Source organism: Cetorhinus maximus, chromosome 1, assembly GCF_964194155.1.
Source record: "Cetorhinus maximus chromosome 1, sCetMax3.hap1.1, whole genome shotgun sequence".
NCBI classification, from domain to species: domain Eukaryota; kingdom Metazoa; phylum Chordata; class Chondrichthyes; order Lamniformes; family Cetorhinidae; genus Cetorhinus; species Cetorhinus maximus.
Window position 1 is genome coordinate 82,605,920 of NC_135879.1, and position 18,901 is coordinate 82,624,820.

An 18,901-nucleotide genomic window follows, 5' to 3' on the forward strand; every position below is an offset into this window, starting at 1 on the left:
GACCATTAAGGAGTCAAAAAGAAGACCCTCTTCAGGAAGCAGAGGGCATGGTGAAGGTACTAAATGAATACTTTACATCTTCACAAGAGCATGATGCTGCCAACATCACATAAAGGAGGGGGTAAGAACATAAGAACACAAGAAATGGGAGCAGGAGTAAGCCATTTGGCCCCTCAAGACTGCCCCGCAATTCAATAAGATCATGGCTGATCTGCCCCAGGCCTCAACTTCTCTTTCGTGCCAACTCCTCATAACCCTCAACTCCCCGATATTTCAAAAATCTTTCTACCTCCTCTTTAAATACTTTCAGTGATCTAGCCTCCACAAATCTCTGGGATAGAGAATTCCGGACATTCACTACCCTCTGAGAGAAGAAATTCCTTCACATATCAGTTTTAAATGAGTGTCCCCTTATTCTGTAACTATGTCCCCTAGTTCGAGATTCCCCCAACAGTGGAAACATCTTCTCAACATCTACCCTGTCAAGCCCCCTCAGAAACTTGTACATTTCAATAAGATCACCCCTCATTCTTCAAAACTCTAATGAACTAAGGGCTAACCTGTTTAGCCGTTCTTGATAAGTCAACCCCTTCATCCCAGGAATCAGCCTAGTGAATCTCTTTTGAACTACCTCCAACGCCAGTATATCCTTTCTTAATTACGAGGACCAAAACTGTACACAGTACTCCAGGTGCGGCCTCACCAACACTCTGTACAGTTGTAACAAGACTTCCCTATTTTTAAACTCCAACCCCCTAGCAATACAAGCCAAAGTTCCATTTGCCTTCTAAATTACTTTCCGCACCTACATGCTAACTTTTTGTGTTTCATGCACAAGAACACCCAGATCCACCTATGCTGCACTTTTTTGGAGTCTCTCTCCATTTAAATAATAGTCTGCCTTTTGATTCTCCCTACAAAGTGCATGACCTCACACTTTCCTACATTAAACACCATCTGCCAAGTTTCCGTCCACTCACTCAACCTGTCTATATTCCCTCGCAGATTCCTTATGTCCTCATCACAACATGCCCTCCCACCTATTTTTGTATTGTCAGCATATTTGGATACATTACACTCTGCCCCCTCCTCCAAGTCATTAATATGGATAGTAAATAATTGAGGCCCTAGGACCGATCATTGTGGCTCTCTACTAGTTACGTCTTTCCAACCTGAAGAAAGCCCCTTAATCCCGACTCTCTGTCTTCTATGCGTTAACCAATCCTCAGTCCTTACCCCCAATACCGTAAGCTTCTATCTTGCACAATAACCTTTTATGTGACACCGTATTGAATGCCTTCTGGAAATTCAAATACACTACATCTACTGGTTCCCCTTCATCAACTCTGCTTATTATATCCTCAAAGGACTCTAGCAAATTTGCAGAAGAGAAATTGGACGTACTGAAAAGATTGGCAACACTCAAAGTAGGAAAGTCATCTGGTGTGGATGGGTGCAGCCTAGGTTATTGAGGGAAGTAAGTGAGGAGCAGACACTCTTGCCTTGATCTTCTAATGTTCCCTAGATATTGGTCAGGGGGGTTTGGGGGGTGTGCAATGGGTTGGGGGGCACAAGGGTAGTGATGCCAGAAGATGTATGCAAATGTAAGTAATGGCTCCTTCTGTCCAGAGGTCACTGACCTCCAACCTGACTACCTTTCAACATCCAGGACCCCTGATCTCTTCCCGGCTTGGGCCCCAACCTTCGAGCCATCCCTGACAGCACTCCCGTCACTGTAACCTCCTCCCCACCATAACAGTAAATCCCCGAGGCCTCCTATTCTCTTAACTGAACTCTGACAGCTCTCGTGACCCCCTAATAATACTCCCGAGGTCTGCAATATTCCTGCCCGATTCCCAACGGTACGCCCAATATTTCAATAATACTCCTGAAGTCTGTGATCTCCCCACCCGAATCCTGAGGCTCACTCATTCCTCCCCCAGAAACCCCATGATCCAATTCAACCCCCCCTCCAACCTAGCTAGAAATTGGAGCACCAACCTGTGCACGTTCCTACCACAGTACCATTTACATTACACTGAAGCCCAAAGCCCAAAATCTGGCACTTCTCAGACCTTAACATTTGTTTGTAACACCGTGCGGATGAGGTAATCAAAAATGGGTACTCCCAACGTTGCCCCCCACTGCTTCCTCTAGCAGTATTCTTTTACTAGAGCACACAGATTTAAGGTAATTGGTGAAAGAGCCAGTTGAGGTGAGTTATTTTCGGCAACGTGTTGTTATGATGTGGAATGCACTGCTTTAAAGGGCGGTGGAACCCTAAGAACCAAGGTGGGTAGCTCGATTTGGGACATTTCATAACTCACCAGACCTGCCTCGGAGGAAAGGCCCCCGAATGTCATGATCTTTGCTTTGGGAGGGTGGGTGCAGACTTGAGTTGGGCATCCCTACCCTGAAGCCAGAGTATGGGCAGCCACAGAGGCAGCTGATTGCTGAGGGCGACTGGTTAAAAAGCCTGTCTCGGTTCTCTGGGACTTCATCCCAGAGTTATTAAGGGCACTCTAGCCCTCACCTCTCACCCACCATCACACCCCCATCCACCCACTATGCCCCCTCCATGCCAGCTCATGTTCCCCTCCCCGCCCCCGCCCCCGCCCCATCCTTTACGTGGGCCTGACTTTTTATACATTCAAACCTATGAAATTAGTAAAATCTGACCAAATGCTTCTAACAATCCTGAATATGGACACATAACTGGTATGAGAAAATTTGTTGGTTAGCTGCTTTGTCAAAGTTTCACTGGACAGGGTGTTTATCAGGAATTTGGTTCTGCAGATCAATGTGCCCAGCTTGGGGCACATATAATTTTTCATCCATGACAGTTACAATATACTCTGTAGTTACTGAAAGTCCAGTCATAATCTGAGCTGCAAGTATATTCAACTATCCGTTATTTTATCATAGAAGATAGTGGCCAAACTTTCAACAATTTATCTTCATTTCTACATGAATCAATATTCTCTCATTGTAAGATTATTTTACATGTTTGTTACAGTGTCAGGGGAGTACTATTCTTTCACTCCCAAATTCACAGAGGCCCTCTACTTCATGCTGACATTCTTTTATTCCTGATTCAAATTAAGACGTTTCTCTCCACCTCTAGCACCCTGCCCCCACCCCAGTTTACAGTGGGAATCTTTACCTACTTTCAGTTCACATTGGCACACCTCTCTGCCCCTTTCTTCACACTGGCACTCATCAACCTTTTCCCCCTCAAGCGAACCTGATAGAGTACACCTCAGCGCGTGACGGGTACCCTCCACACCATTCCCTCAGGCTTCAATTGGTACTCATTTACTTATCCCTCAGTTTAAGCTAATATCCTTCACCTTTCCCTTCTTATATCTGCTATTTGCATAAAAATGATGCTGAGTGTCTTCCGCATGACTTTTTTCCCCCTATCAGTCTGGAGAATTGCCTTCCCTATACTTAGTGATTTCTGCAGGTTGCAACCAGGAACTTGCCCAAGCGAAAGTACTGCGATGTCTAGCTCCCGCTTGGCTTTGCTACTGCTTCAGGTGATGGAACTCTGCTCTGGGTGGGAATCCAAGATGTTGAAATCCTATTGTGAGATCCTGCCCTCAGCAATAAGCCATTTCCCAAAGCAGTGGTATTAGGGAGGAGAAAGGATGGTACACATTTCTGTTCACAAATGTGGGGTGGAATTTTCCGTTATGAGATTAAGTGTGGTGGCGGGCGGTTTTGGCAGCACCCACCCCGCTAGCGGGAATCATGGGAACTCGCGCCGATTCCGTGCTTGGAAACTCGTTAATTATTTACAGGCGGGTATCAAGCCTAATCGCCTGGCGGGTCGGGAGCTGATTTGTCTGGCTGCTGTCAGCTGGTGGGGTCGAAGGTCCAGCGCCACATTTAAACACCAGTCCAACAAAGACTCTCACCAGCCCACCTGTCTTCAGGACATGGGCAGAGATGCCTGACAGCCATGAGATGAAGGCCAAAAGCCTCAAGAATGTGGTAGCAGCTCGCTTCACCCACCAGGCCCTCCAGGCCTTGATCAGAGGAGTGCAGGTGCACAGGCAAGTCCTGTATCCCAGGGATGGCTGCAGGAAACATAGCAGCCTCACTTCTCTGGCCTAGGAGGGCGTCCAAGAGCAGGTCAGAGCAGTTGGCAACTGCACCCAAAATGCCATCCAGTGCAGGAAGAGGACAAATGATCTCATCTGCTCTGCCAGGGTAAGTCATCCTTCAACTCCCTCCAATATCAAACTATCATCATGGCATCATGCACTCAAATGGCTACTCTCTTCATGGATCTCACACAACCATTATTGGGGGACACATATCAACACTCATTCTCTCACCGAAACTTTCACATCACCACCATCCCATCTATCATGTTGCTCACACGCCATTCTTGGGCCCTTCTGGGGAAGGTTCCCCACACACAGGGAACATGCATCTCACCCAACCTCAGCTCCATCCCTTCCCATTACATGCCTTTCTTTCTTCTTCATGCAGGCTGAGCTGGCGCACAACAGCCGCGAGAGAGTGCAGACCGGGGGAGGGACAGTAACATCATTGCCCTCACTGAGTTTGAGGAGGCTGCAGCCGAGCTGACTGGGGAGGACAGGGATCGCCCCTGTGGGAAGGGGAGATCTGCATCTTGCAGCAACCTAGTACAGATCATAGATCCATCACTTCATCAAACCGGGAGAATCACAGTAAGTTAATTGCAGTCTTATCTAGCTCATACTCGTTAACTGAAACCCTATCGTCTATTGTCTAGGTACCAGCATATCGAGGCCCACAAGACAGCTGAGACCCAGTCCGAGCCCCCAGACCATATGCAAAGAGGAAGCTCTGGGTCTCCTCTCAGGACACTCCAAGGGTGTGCAGCCCCCTTACAACGCTCACATGCCCCCCCTCCATCAGCTCAGGGACACACATGTCTGTGGGGCACAGCTATACATCAGGCTCAGGCTCACCTTCTAGAGAACACCTCACTGATACGTCCCCACGGCAGCCGGAGGCAGGGACAGCCCAGGTCTCCGGCACTCAGAGGGCCGCTGGAGACCAGCCACCCATTCAGTCCAAGTCAGAGGATGAGCCTCTGGAAGCGGCCGCCAACTCAATGCTGGAGATGCAGTGACAGGCGGCGGAACATCAGGCAGAGGTTCAACAGTCACTCAGCAGACTAGAGCGAATAATGGAGGAATCTGTCCGCGTTCTATCTGACCTGATGGCTCTGACATGCGAGCGCCTCGAGGTCACCATGGGAAGGCTAATGACCACCATGGAGACCTTGGTCCAGCAGGTCTTGCCGGATTTGCACTCGGCCTGCACTCCATGGCCACATCCTGATGGGCACCATCAGGATGTAGGTGACATGGGGACAAGGCACTTTGACCTCCCTCCAGGTGCACCATCTCCTGCAGGAGTCAGGGCGGGGCCCTCGGGCACCCACAGGGAGCATGAGTGTCAGCTGAACACCCCAGAGGCCTCCTCTCAGGACACTCCAAGGATGTGCAGTCGCTCACGTCCCCCTCCATCTGTGACCCCAACCACTCCAACTTCTCAGGCCGCCGAGGGCGTTTCTGCCCCTGAGCAGGTGGCCGGGACCCTCCAGGCTTCGGGCCACCAGAGGATGTCTACCAAGGTCATCACAGACATCAGAACATAGCAGTCAGAAGGCTGCCTCCACCTCTGCTGCGAATATCGAGCTGCACCCAGACGTCGCAGTTGGGTTAGGAAAGTTAAGAAATTTTGATGTAATTTTTGGGTCCCAGGTGCGCTGTAAGTAAAGAGATTAGACTTTTGTGAATACATTTAATGGTTATGTGAATGTTTTGGTCAACTGAAGGCATTGTGATTTTGTACATTGGAATCCTCCTATTTCAAGATTTAGCCCTCTCAGTGACAGTGTCCCACTGTGAGATTCACATTCCTGTCAATTCCGCAGTTGAACTGGTCTCCACATTCTTGTGTGATGTCAAGGATTTTCTCTAGTTGGAGATGGTCAATGCCTGACACTTGTGTGGTGTGAACGTTGCTGGCCACTTGTCAGCCAAAACCTGGATATTGTCCTGGTCTTGCTGCATTTGGACATGGACTGCTTCAGTATCTGAGGAGTCACGAATGGTGCTGAACATTGTGCAATCATCAGCGAACATCCCACTCCTGGCCTTATGATGGAAGGAAGGTCATTCCTGAAGCCGCTGAAGATGGTTGGACCAAGGACACTACCCTGAAGAACTCCTGCACTGATGTCCTGGAGCTGAGATGACTGATCTCCAACAACCAGAACCATCTTCCTTTGTGCTCAGTATGATTCCAACCTCCTCCAATTCCTATTGACTCCAGTTTTGCTAGGACTCCTTGATGCCATACTCTGTCAAATGCTGCCTTGCTGTCAAGGGCCGCCACTCTCATCTCACCTTCTGGTGTTATCCTTGTGAACCTGTTTCACATCTCCTCAGTGCCTATGTTTATTTTTTATAATATGGAGAGCAGAACTGAACACAGTATTCCAAGTGTAATCTAACCAAGGGTTGTTTAGAATGTGTCTGAGGCGATGGTGAGGTGGATGGCACCCACCCAAGTGAGGATCTTGCACCAGCTCATCCTTCAGGCAAACATACTGAGGGATGAGCTGGTGCAAGATCCTGTTTTATAGTCGTCTACCATGCACTAATTATATCCCCTTTCATTTATAGGAAACGCCCAAGAGCATCCACAAGCCAGGCCCTCAGCTCCAACCCCAATGACACCTCAGATGAGGAACACGAGGAGAGCACCAGAGAAGACCCATCACAGCACTCACCCATACCTTCCAATCTGGTGAGCACAACACACAATCTGCTCCACAGCAGGCGGAGTCAGGGAGATCTGAGGTTGCTGGCACTTGGAGGACTGTTGGAGGCCAGGAATTTCTGGAGTCCAGGTCAGTTGGTGAGCCTCCAGACTTAGTCCTAAATCATTTGGTGGAGCTTCAGCGACGATCATGTGAACATCAGGAAGAGATATCAGCTGCGTTCCTCAGATAGCAACTGACGACGGAGGAGCAGCACTCCATCATTGTAGCCATTGGTGGCATCCATCAATGGCTATGCAAGAAGGGGTTAGGGCACTAGATCTCACTCCAGCTGCTCCTCCTCCTCAAGGAATCAGCTAGGGGCCTTGAGGCACCCATAGGGAGAAGGATTATAGCTGGACACCCTGGGGCTATTCACCCAGGTGACTCCGGGACTGTCCAACCGATCCCAATCCCATTTTTCTGTGACCCCATCACCTCCAGTTCCACAGACCGAGAAGGGTGCACCAGCCCCAAAGCAGGACACACAAAGCAGGCCGGGGCCCTCCAGGTCTTGGCCCTCCAGGTCTTGGCCCTCCAGGTCTCGGCCCTCCAGAGGACGCTCGCCAAAGTCATGATAGACAACAGGGCGCTGCAGTCAGCCTCCACCTCCACTGCGGATGTCGGGGGAGCACCAAGATAAAGCGGTAGGGTTAAGAAATTTAAAAAGGTTTAGGAGCACAAAGGTGGCAGGGGTGCTCACATCATGTGTATGACGTCCACAAATGTAAATAGAATTGCACCCATTTCACACCTCCTCTTGTGTATGCCTCCTTTTTATGATGACCTGTGTTGTCAATCAGGTGTGACACCATGTTCCCACCCCCGACTTACTGCAGATAGCGCTATTATGGGCCTCTTGTCTATGTAGTGTGCTTCCATATCACCACAATGTGTGGCCCTTTTCCAGATCATTCTCGACATTAGTGATGCCTCAACCTTAATGTTAAGTGTGCTTGTGGAAAGAACCTCGTTCACATGTTTTGCAAGGTCATGTCATGTTTATTCTTGGCTGTGTAATGCCATGAAGAGATTAATGTCTATAATGTTATTGGAAATTATTTTTTAAAATAGAGTTCTAGTGGGGTCTGTGTCTATGTGTGTGCATGTATGTGTGTCTTAACTGGCTTAAAGCCAGCTGGTCTAGAGGCTTTGATGTATAGAAATAGGTAGGTTTGATATGGTAATTAGATAAACATGGGGAAGTTTAGAAACATAAGTGTTAAGGAGGGAATTTTCATTTTTAAATAAACCATTGAAAAGAATGAGTGAAATCTTGCACCTATCTAGAAGACGCCAAACAATGTTTTTTTCAGCTTACTAATAAAACTGGTGGATTGAAGGAATGTTATTGTTAGAAGAGGTAAAATTAAAAGCCTAGTGATACAGTGGAAAATTTACATTCAAAGAGAAAGATATGTATAAAGGTGAAAGGAGATTGTGTGTAAGGTAGAGGCATTTTAAGATCCAACAAGTGTGAGAAAATCTGCAAGGACCCAGAGCTGAAAGAAACTCATTTTGAATGTGACTGTCTAGGTTGTTCTTTGTCAGCTGTCTCCCTAAATTTATGTGATTTACTGTTGTCTTAATGGGGGTATAATTGAGAATCAGATTAATTAGGGGATTTTTGTAGTTATTATAGTAGTAATTTTGTAGATGTATGTATGTATTACAATTTTTTTTGTATTAATAAATGTTTAGTTTTGTTTTATAAAACCTCCTGAAACTCAGTGATCCTATTACTACTGAATTGAAAGCCTGCATCTTGAAACATACAAATTACAAAAACGGGTTATGACAGTTGTTTCAAGTTTCCCTCTGGGTTTTGAACAACTCAGCCTTTACCATCGGCCGTGTCATAATAGTAAGGTTGAGGTTGAGGTGTTCACTTGTCTCATCTGCATTCTTGAAAGGTGAAGGTGCAGTGTACAAGGAGAAGAGTAGCGAATGGTGCTGAACATTGTGCAGCCATCTGACCTTATGATGGAAGGAAGGTCATTGATGAAACAGCTGAGGATGATTGGGTCGAGGACACTACCCTGAGGAGCTCCTGCAGTGATGTCCTGGAGCTGAAATGACTGACCTCCAACAACCACAACCATCTTCATTTGTGCTAGGTATGAATCCAACCAGTGGAGAGTTTTCCTTCTGATTCCCATTGACTCCAGTTTTGCTAGGGCTCCTTGATGCCACACTTAGTCAAATGCTACCTTGATGTCAAGGGCTGTCAGTCTTACTTCACCTCGGGGGTTCAGCTCTTTTGTCCATGTTTGAACCAGGGCTGTAATGAGGTCAGGAGCTGAGAGGCATTGGTGGAACCCAAACTGGGTGTCAGTGAGCAGGTTATTGCTAACAGGTGCCACTTCATAGCACTGTTGATGACCCCTTGCACTACTTTACTGATGATTGAGAGTAGACTGATGGGGTGGTAATTGGCTGGGTTGGATTTGTCCTGCTTCTTGTGTACAGGACATACCTGGGCAATTTTCCACATAACTGGGTAGATGCCAGTGTTGTAGCTGTACTGGAACAGCTTGGCTTGGAACAGCGGCAAGTTCTGGAGCACAAGTCTTTAGTACTATTGTCGGAATATTGTCAGGGCCCATAGTCTTTGTAGTATCTAGTGCCTTCAGCCGTTTCTTGATATCATGTGGAGTGAATCGAATTGACTGAAGGCTGCCATCTGTGATGCTGGGGACCTCCAGAGGAGGCCAAGATGGATCATCCACTCGGCACTTCTGGCTGAAGATTGTACCAAATGCTTCAGCCTTATATTTTGCACTGATGTTCTGGGCTCCTCCATCGTTGAGGATGGGGATATTTGTGCAGCCTCCACCTCCAGTGAGTTGTTTAATTGTCCACCGCCATTCACGACTGGATGTGGCAGGACTGCAGACCTTAGATCTGCTCCGTTGGTTGTGGAATCACTTAGCGCTGTCTATCACTTGCTGCTTAAGCTGTTTGGCATGCAAGTAGTCCTGTGTTATAGCTTCACCAGATTGACACCTCATTTTTAGGTAGGCCTGGTGCTGCTCCTGGCACGCCCTCCTGCACTCTTCATTGAAACATGGTTGATCCCCTGGCTTGATGGTAATGGTAGAGTGAGGGATATGCCGGGCCATAAGGTTGTAGATTGTGTTCGAGTACAATTCTGCTGCAGTTGATGGCCCACAGCACCTCATGGATGCCCAGTCTTGAGCTGCTAGACCTGTTTGAAATCTACCCCATTTAGTGCGGTGGGAGTGCCAAACACACGATGGAGAGTATCCTCATTGTGAAGACAGGATTTCATCTCCACAACAACTTTGCAGTGGTCACTCCTACTAATATTGTCATGGACAGATGCATCTGTGGCAGGCAGGATGGTGAGGATAAGGTCAAGTATGTTTTTCCCTCAACACCTGCCGCAGGTCTAGTCTAGCAGCTATGTCATTTAGGACTTGGCCAGCTCGCCCAGTAGCGGCGCTACCGAGCCGCTCTTGGTGATGGACATTGAAGTCCCTCGCCCAGAGTACATTCTGTGCCCTTGTCACCCTCAGTGCTTTCTCCAAGTGGTGTTCAACATGGAGGAGCATTGATTTATCAGCTGAGGGAGGGCTGTACGTAGTAATCAGCAGGAGGTTTCCTTGCACATGTTTGACCTGATACCATGAGACTTCATGGGGACTGCAGTCGATGTTGAGGACGCCCAGGGCAACTCCCTCCTGACTGTATACCACTGTGCCACCACCTCTGCTGGGTCTGTCCTGCCAGTGGGTGATGGTGGTGTCCGGACATTATCTGTAAGACATGATTCCGTGAGGGGAACTCTATCAGGCTGTTGCTTGACTAGTCTGTGAGACAGCTGTCCCAATTTTAGCACTAACCTGCAGATGTTAGTAAGGAGGTCTTTGCAAGGTCGACAGGGCTGAGTTTGCTGTTGTCGCTTCTGGTGCCTAGTTCGATGCCAGGTGGTCCGTCCGGGTTCATTTCTTTTTTGAGCCTTTGATGCAACTGAGTGGCATGCTGGGCCATTTCAAGGGGCATTTAAGAGTCACCACTAGTGAGTCTGGAGTCACATGTAGGCCAGACCAGGTAAGGATGACAGATTTCCCTCCCTGAAGGGCATCAGTGAACCAGATGGGTTTTTACAACAATTGACAATGGTTTCATTAGACTTCTAATTCCAGACTTTTTAAAAATTGAATTCAAATTCCACCATCTGCCGTGGCAGGATGCAAACCCAGGCCCCCAGGGCATTACCCTGGGCCTCTGGATTACTAGTCCAGTGACAAAACCGCTACACCATTGCCTCCCGGGGCTTCATCCTTCAAAGGATCAGGGCAATGTGAGCCTGGTGTGTAACTATTCACTCTCATATTGAAGTGCATGGTTGAAATGAGAGGAATAACAACCCTGGTGTTCATGTTGGCTCATAATGGAGGGCATTTGTCCAAGAGAAAACTCACTGCAACTCATCATCCTCATCATGGAAGCTGGTGGCTATGAGGTCCTCATGTCCATGCCTGCCTCATCTGGCCCATGCTATGGCCTCTTCCCCTGCAGCCTTGGCGTCTTCCAACTCAATGGCCTCATCCCCTTCAGTGTCCTCATTGGAGGAGATGTGCAGCTTCTCCATGTTGGAATCTGGTAAGTCCATCCCTCTTTGCAGCGTCAGGTTGTGCAGCGCGCAAAAAGCCACGATGATCCCTGAGACCCTCTGGGGGTGTACTGGAGTCCTCCCACAGGCCTGTCCAGGCATCAGAATTGCATCTTTAAGATCCCTATGGTGTGTCCACCAGTGCTCGGGTAGTGGCATAAGCCTTGTCGTAATTTCTCTCTGCATGAGTCTGAGGCTGCCGCATGGGTGTCATCAGCCATGTCCTTTGTGGGTACTCTTTGTCACCAAGGAGCCAGTTCTGGATCCTGAGTGGTCCCTTGAAGATGCCTTGGATCTGTGATCTACTCAAGGTGTATGAGTTGTGGTGGCTGCTTCCTGGGTATCTGGCGCAAACCTGCATGATCAGTTTCTTATGGTTGCATTGAGTGAGCGGTAGTCTTTCCGGTTTATATGTTACAGTGCCTATTGACAGGGAGCTTTTATAGCTGCACAAGTGCAGTCGATGGCACCCTGCACCTGTGGGAATCCAGCAATCTCAGCAAAGCCGAGTCCTCTGGCGTTCTGGCTTGCCTGATTTCTGTCGGAGTTGGTGTAATTGTGGGCTTTGGCAAAAAGGGCTTCTATGACCTCATGTATGCATTTGTGTGTGGAAGCTTGAGAGATATTGCAGAGGTGCCCAATGGAGCCACTGACGTAGAAGTTGAGTGTAACCTTTACCTTCAGAGCCAATGGCAATGGATGCCCTCCATGTCCCCATGGCACCAATTCATAGAGAATTTGGCAAATGTGAGTCACCAGACTCCTGGACACACAGAGCCGTTGGCCACACTGGTTCTCTCTCATCCTCAGATAAGACATGCAAGTTCTGTACACCCTCGATCTTGCTAGCTGCCTACACGTCATCCTCTGTCATGAGGGTGTCCTGCTGCCGCTTGGTCTTGAGGGTTTTTCTCCTCCCTTTGGCGAGCCAGGCACCTCTGTCACTATCTTCTTCTTCTCTCCTGCCTGTATGCGATTAAGCAGGCAGCAATAAATCTAGGCCCCATCTTCCTGATGGTCTCCTCTCTGCAATATCAATGAGAAATAGACAAGAGTCAGCATTAGACTCCAAAGGTCCTCTTTCTGTCAATGGCTTGTCAGTGAATGTAGGTTCAAAGGCTTTATTCCCGTGAAGCCCACACACTCACCCCCTCCCCACTCCCACTTCTACATGACTGACTGCGGTGACATTGCTTTGGCCAGGTGCTTGGATGTGCTGCTTTCAGCCCAGGTGCTGGGATCCTCATTCACTGCACTCAAAAACTACACTCTTTGGAATAAACATGAGGGTAAATGTTTAGTCAGGAAATTAGATTATTTGAGGCTTCACCTCTGTGAACTGTCCTGTGCCATGATGCAAACAAGCTTCTGAAGCTTGTCCACTCACCCAATTGCTCTGTCGTTCGTTATCACTCTGGGGAATTTCCACGCTGTGAATAAGGGGTTAAAGCAAAGAAATCAATTAGTGCCACTTTGCCGGATTAGTCATGCATGAACGCGCATCAAGCCAGAGTTGCTCTTGCTCCACTGCAGTTCCTCAGGGTAGTGTCCTCTGCCCAACCATCTTCAGCTGCTTCATCAATGACCTTCCTTCCATCATAAGGTCAGAAGTGGGGGATGTTTGCTGATGAATGCAAAATGTTCAGCACCATTCATGACTCCTCAGATACTGAAGTAGCTCATGTCCAAATGCAGCAAGACCTGGACAATATCCAGGCTTGGGCTGACAAGTGGCAAGTAACATTCAAGTCACACAAGTGTCAGGCAATGACCATCTCCAACAAAGGAGAACCCAACCATCTCCCCTTGATGTTCAATGGCATCACCATCACTGAATCCCCGGCTATCTACATCCTGGTGGTTACCATTGTCCAGAAACTGAACTGGACTAGCCATATAAATACTGTGGCTATAAAAGCAGGTCAGAGGCTAGGAATCGTGCGACAAGCAACTCACCTCCTGACTCCCCAAAGCCTGTCTACCATCTACAAGGCACAAGTCAGGAGTGTGATGGAATACTCTCCACTTGCCTGGATGAATGCAGTTCCCACAACACTCAAGAAGCTTGACACCACCCAGGACAAAGCAGACCGCTTGATTGGTACCACATCCACAAACATTTACTCTCTCCACCTCCGAAGCACAGTAGCAGCAGTGTGTACCATCTACAAGATGCACTGCAGTAATTCACTAAGGCTCCTTTGACAGAACCTTCCAAATCCATGACCACTACCATCTAGAAGGACAAGGGCAGCAGGCAGATGGGAATAGCACCACCTGGAAATTCCCCTCCAAGTCACTCACCATCCTGACTTGGAAATATATTGCTGTTCCTTCACTGCCACTGGGTCAAAATCCTGAAGCTCCCTTCCTAACAGCACTGTGGGTTACCTACACCACATGGACTGCAGCAGTTCAAGAAGGCAGCTCACCACCACGTTCTCAAGGGCAATTAGGGATGAGCAATAAATGCTGGCCCAGCCAGCGACACCCACATCCCATGTGTGAATAAAGAATAAGTGCCTTTGCAGAAAGTGCAGCAGAAACCCTGTTTTTGTGTGTACATTGGGATTGTGCTGTATCTCCAGTGAAGTACTGATGGTTAGAGAGAGAGCTGCTCTCAGGGATTTCTGGGTCCATACACCATCAGAATTTGTAAAATTCCAAACGAGAGGGATATGATGTAGGTCACCCCTCAGCGAAAGCTGTAAAAGATTAAAAGGGAAATGACTGGATATCAATAGTTGAGGGCATGCATTTGTCATATTTGAAATGTGCCTCGAAGCAGAACAACTAGAGCTATTAGTGAAACCTTAGAAATGTGTACAACAATTAGTCGCTGTATTCAATTAGAAAGAGCTACTCTCCTTTTATGCAACTTCAGTTTTGGTAAAAAAAAGTTTTGAAATGTACAATTATTTCCTTTAGTGTTACCAGCACAAAACTTACCAAATAAAGGAATCTGGCAGGTGTCTCCTATAGTTCCAACTTCCCTGAAAGAATTCCCTATGCACCAATCTCTGCCTCATAATTATAGAAGATGAAAATTGATTTGCATGTATTGATATCTGAACACATTGCAGCTGTCCACTAGAAATTGCTTCCTTGTTGTCTTTATGTTGGGAGTTCAATGACTGCAGTTTTTTTAAAATTGGGAAACCTTGGTTGTAGGGCCAAGGCCCATAAGACAGGACAAGGCGACAAGGTGAAACAGGAAGTATTGATTAGATGAAACCAAACTTGGGTTCTAGAAGCCTGTGGGTTGTATGAGGAGAGGGAAAAATTGAGGGACACAAGGAGTTGCACATTTCTGGGCCCTGACAAAAAAATAGAGAGAAACACTCATGAGTTTCAATTTCAACTAAGTGAGGACACAGAGAGAAACAAGGGCCTGAATTTTTTGGTTGGGCTCGGCGGGAGTGGGTGGGGACGGTCGTGGAGCCGACCACCGCCTAAGATCGGCTCCACACTGCCATTTTACACGGGCGGGCCAATTAAGACCCGCCCAATGTAATACGTGAGCAGTAGCGCTCAGCGCTGCCTGTGCGGCCGGGGGGAGAAGGGAGAGTCAGGTCCAGCGCTCTTTCACGCAGCGCATGGAGCTGCCTCAGGGAGATTGAAGCGCTTTTTAAAAAAATAAATAAATGCAATAAAAATGTAATGAAACATGTCCCCTCATGTGACTGTGTCATATGAGATGGGACATGTATATATTTTTCAGAAAGAGTTTTTATTTAATTCATAAAAGCTTTAGGAAACCTCAGCCTGCCCTTGGATGAGGTTTCCTGAAAAACGTAAAGGCCGCTTGGCTTTTTCGCCTGTCCACCAACCGTAAGGTTAGACAGGCAGCGTAAACTTGAAATGAGTTACTTTGTTAATGGTCTTAATAGGCCTTTCAGTTATCGGCGGGCACACAGCCGACTCCGGCGCACACCCGCTGAACGAAACATCGGGAGACTGCGTGATGATGTCAGGGCGCACGCCTGACGCCATCATGTATCATTTTACATTCCAGCATGTTGGGCCCGCCCCCCCCGCACGCCAAATGTAAAATCCTGGCCAAGAAAAAGTTTGTGAATTTGAAGCTTGATTTTTTTCTCTGACAAGGTAACTGCAAGACTGGTTTTGAAGAGTATTTTCTCATCAGTAAAATAGAATATGACACAGTGTTTCTATACTTATTCCTCATGCACTCGATCCAACTGTCATTTCCTGGGGTGGCGGGGGGTGGTGTTACATAATATTTAGTTTGTCCCACACAAAGCTGAGATTTCCCCCAAGTTTGAACTTTCTTCTCTAGTTGCTCAGATTCTAAACAGCATGTCTTTGGGCCCTCTGCCAACAATTACAGGAGAACATTCAAGCTGTTGGGCACAAAATCTTTTACTATCTTGAGGTGGCTTGAGACATACTCTTGGAATGTTCATAATGAGGTCTGTTGTTGCCTGGATCCAGTTTAATTATCAAAGTAGGTAGTTTTTTTTTATCTCCTCTTTTTAATGTATATTAATTCTTGGGATGTGAGCTTTACTCTCGAGGCTAGTACTTACTGGCCATTCCTTGTTGCCCTTGAAGAGATGATGGTGGGCCTTCTTGAATCATCGCAGTTTGTGTGATGAGGGTACTCCTGGACCACTATTAAAGAAAGAATCTAATTTATAGAGCACCTTTTACAATCTCAGGAGGTTCCAAAGTGCTTTACAGCTAATGATTTATTTTCGGCATTTCATCATGTTGCAATGTAGGAAATGTAACAGCCAATTTGCGTGCATCAATGTTGCACAAACAGCGATGTGATAATGACCAGATAATCTGGTCAGTGATTTGGGTTGAGGGATAAATATTGGCCAGGAGACCGGGGAGAATTAAAACTTCGGACTGCAATTTTGAACTATAGACCTATACATAAGCAAGCCATAACCAACTGTCAGTGAATCACTGGCTTATATACTATTACGGTCCCCTAAGAGACCGATTTTTTTTTAAAGGATTCCCAACAATGTCAGCAAAAATAACTGAGGACAAGATATCACTTTTAAAGATTTTTACTATACTAAACAAACTAAAATCAACATACCTGTAGGCCAAATATGAATTAACAGGCAACTGATACATCAAGCTAAAGAAAAAAATAAATTCTGCATTAACACAACCAGAACATACCTTATGAAATGTGTTTACTCTTATGCCACACTTCCAGCAGATGCGTAGCATTAAATGATCAGTCTCAAAGTCACTCCCAGCTCTCCAACAGAGGCTCACCACTTCCGGCCACGCCTGGTTGAAATTTTCACTGTCCTTCAACAATCATTCGACTCTGTCTGAGCTTTCCAGATCCAATTATCAACAGCAGGGTACACCTCAATGAACCCCACTCTCCCTCATGTCACAACAGGCCTGATGATCCAGACTTCCAGAGATTGCAGTATCTGACCCCTTTAAATGGTTTAATTAGCTGTGGTAAAACTGTTTTCCCCATAGAGAGTTTCAATTTTGCTCCCCATCAGTTCCAACAGAACAGGGAAGGCCTGTGCTTGGGAAAGTTCCAATTGTATTCTCCCTGCTTCTCAGCAGCAGCCTTTCCTCTGTTCTGTAAGCCTCTGTGAGAGGTGCAAAAAGCTGAATCAGCATACCAATGGATTTCTATTTCAGTTTCTATCCCTTCTCAACTCCCATTCCCATGGCAATCTGAAGTCACATGGGCACTTCTCCAAACTGAGGTGTTTACCAGGAATTCACCAACCACCTTTTGCTTTGAGTTAAAGGGACAATTTAGAACATAATCGTCTTGCAAAGTTCAGTGATCCTGACAATACCTCATGGACTTTTTGAGCTGGAATTTGCCTCTAGGCAGGAACAGAAGCTGAAACAGGAGAGGAAATGGTTACTTTTTGGGATTTTCATGGAGGTGCCCCCTTAATTGGCATGGAGACAGCTTCCCTGTTCAATTAAGGGTGGCAGGTGGGCTCTCGTAGGAGGAGGACCAATCAGAAGCCTCCCATCTTGGGAGGAGCAGCAGCTTGCATTGGTAAGAAACTGAGCATGCGCTTCAACATGGAGGCACCCTGTCCTAAACTTTTTTTAAAGTTTGAATGAGAAACAGATACAGCAGCAAGGCTACCACTGTGGGAGGGGAATCCATCTACAGGGCATCCTTTGGTTGCATCCACACTGAGGCAGGCAGGGCCTCTAGGCCTGCCTGGAGTGCTGGCCCTTGACCTGCTGCTGGGTGTCTATCTGCAGTAAAACTGCACCCCATCGGGTCAGGAAACAAAAGGCCAAATGGAAAATCCTAAGTGATGTCTGTTACGTGCAGTTAACAAGGCTCTCATTGAATCTATTCGGCTACTTGCCTTCTCGGGGCAGGTAGTCCTGCTGCTCCCTAACAAGCCTCAGCAAAGATGGCCAGTGCCAGGAACGAGAATAGCATGCTGACTGTCATTGGTATTTTCAGGCCTCGTCCACCTCTCTTCCTGCCTTTTATATGTCACTTTTTTACTGACCACGTAAGTGAAATGTATTATGAAAAATATCAAATATATCTTGTTTTTTCTTTAACACTTTCTTGAGTAGACAACAAGGTGATTTTGACAGATTTAGTTTTTTTTTGTCATTCTTAGGATTTGTTTGCTATAAGTGTAGTGGTTATGATACAACATTTCCTGAAAGCTAAAGCAGCATGGGACAATACCACACTGCTAGTCTTAGCATTGATGACTGTAATCAGACACCATGTACTCACAAAACTGACTAAAGCTTTTGAGACCATGTTGATGGGAAATTCTTTTCATGTCTGGAATGTGCGCCCAAAGATGAAATTCAAGGCACATCCCAAAATCAGCTTTGGGCCTCATTTCTGGCGAGCTATGGATGCAGATATGTCCTGGGATAGGGCGTAGGAGGCAAAGGAAGGACAATATAGTTCACCATTATTTAAGCATTAAATAAGGCGTTATTTAAGACACTAAAATCAACACAACTTAACCTGTTTTTCCGGCCCCTTTAAAGACATTTAGCAAGTTTGCAAAGGACCTGGAGAAACTGAACATTTGTTTTATCTTCTTTCTGCTAAATTTGGAAGCTGGTTTCTAAGACAGGCTTTAGGGCCCTGATTAATATAGTCAAGGGAGGTAATTCCTGATTTAGGCGGATGCTCCAGGCCCTCAGAAGTCATCAGCTCACTACTAGTGACCTGTTGTGGGAGATTACAGCTAGAATTTAGTCAACTCTGTGTGAGATTTCTGTTCAAAGGGTGGCCATGATGCAAAACAATTTTCTGCCCCTTTCCCTCAACCTCTGCACTGTGCTGCCCCCATCCCCGCCATTGTTTTCTGTAGTCTGTCATAAACCTTGCCAATAATGTTGCAAAATTTATTATCAACAATTTGTTCAATGTGATTAAAAACATTCACATTTTTGTCCAGAAAATA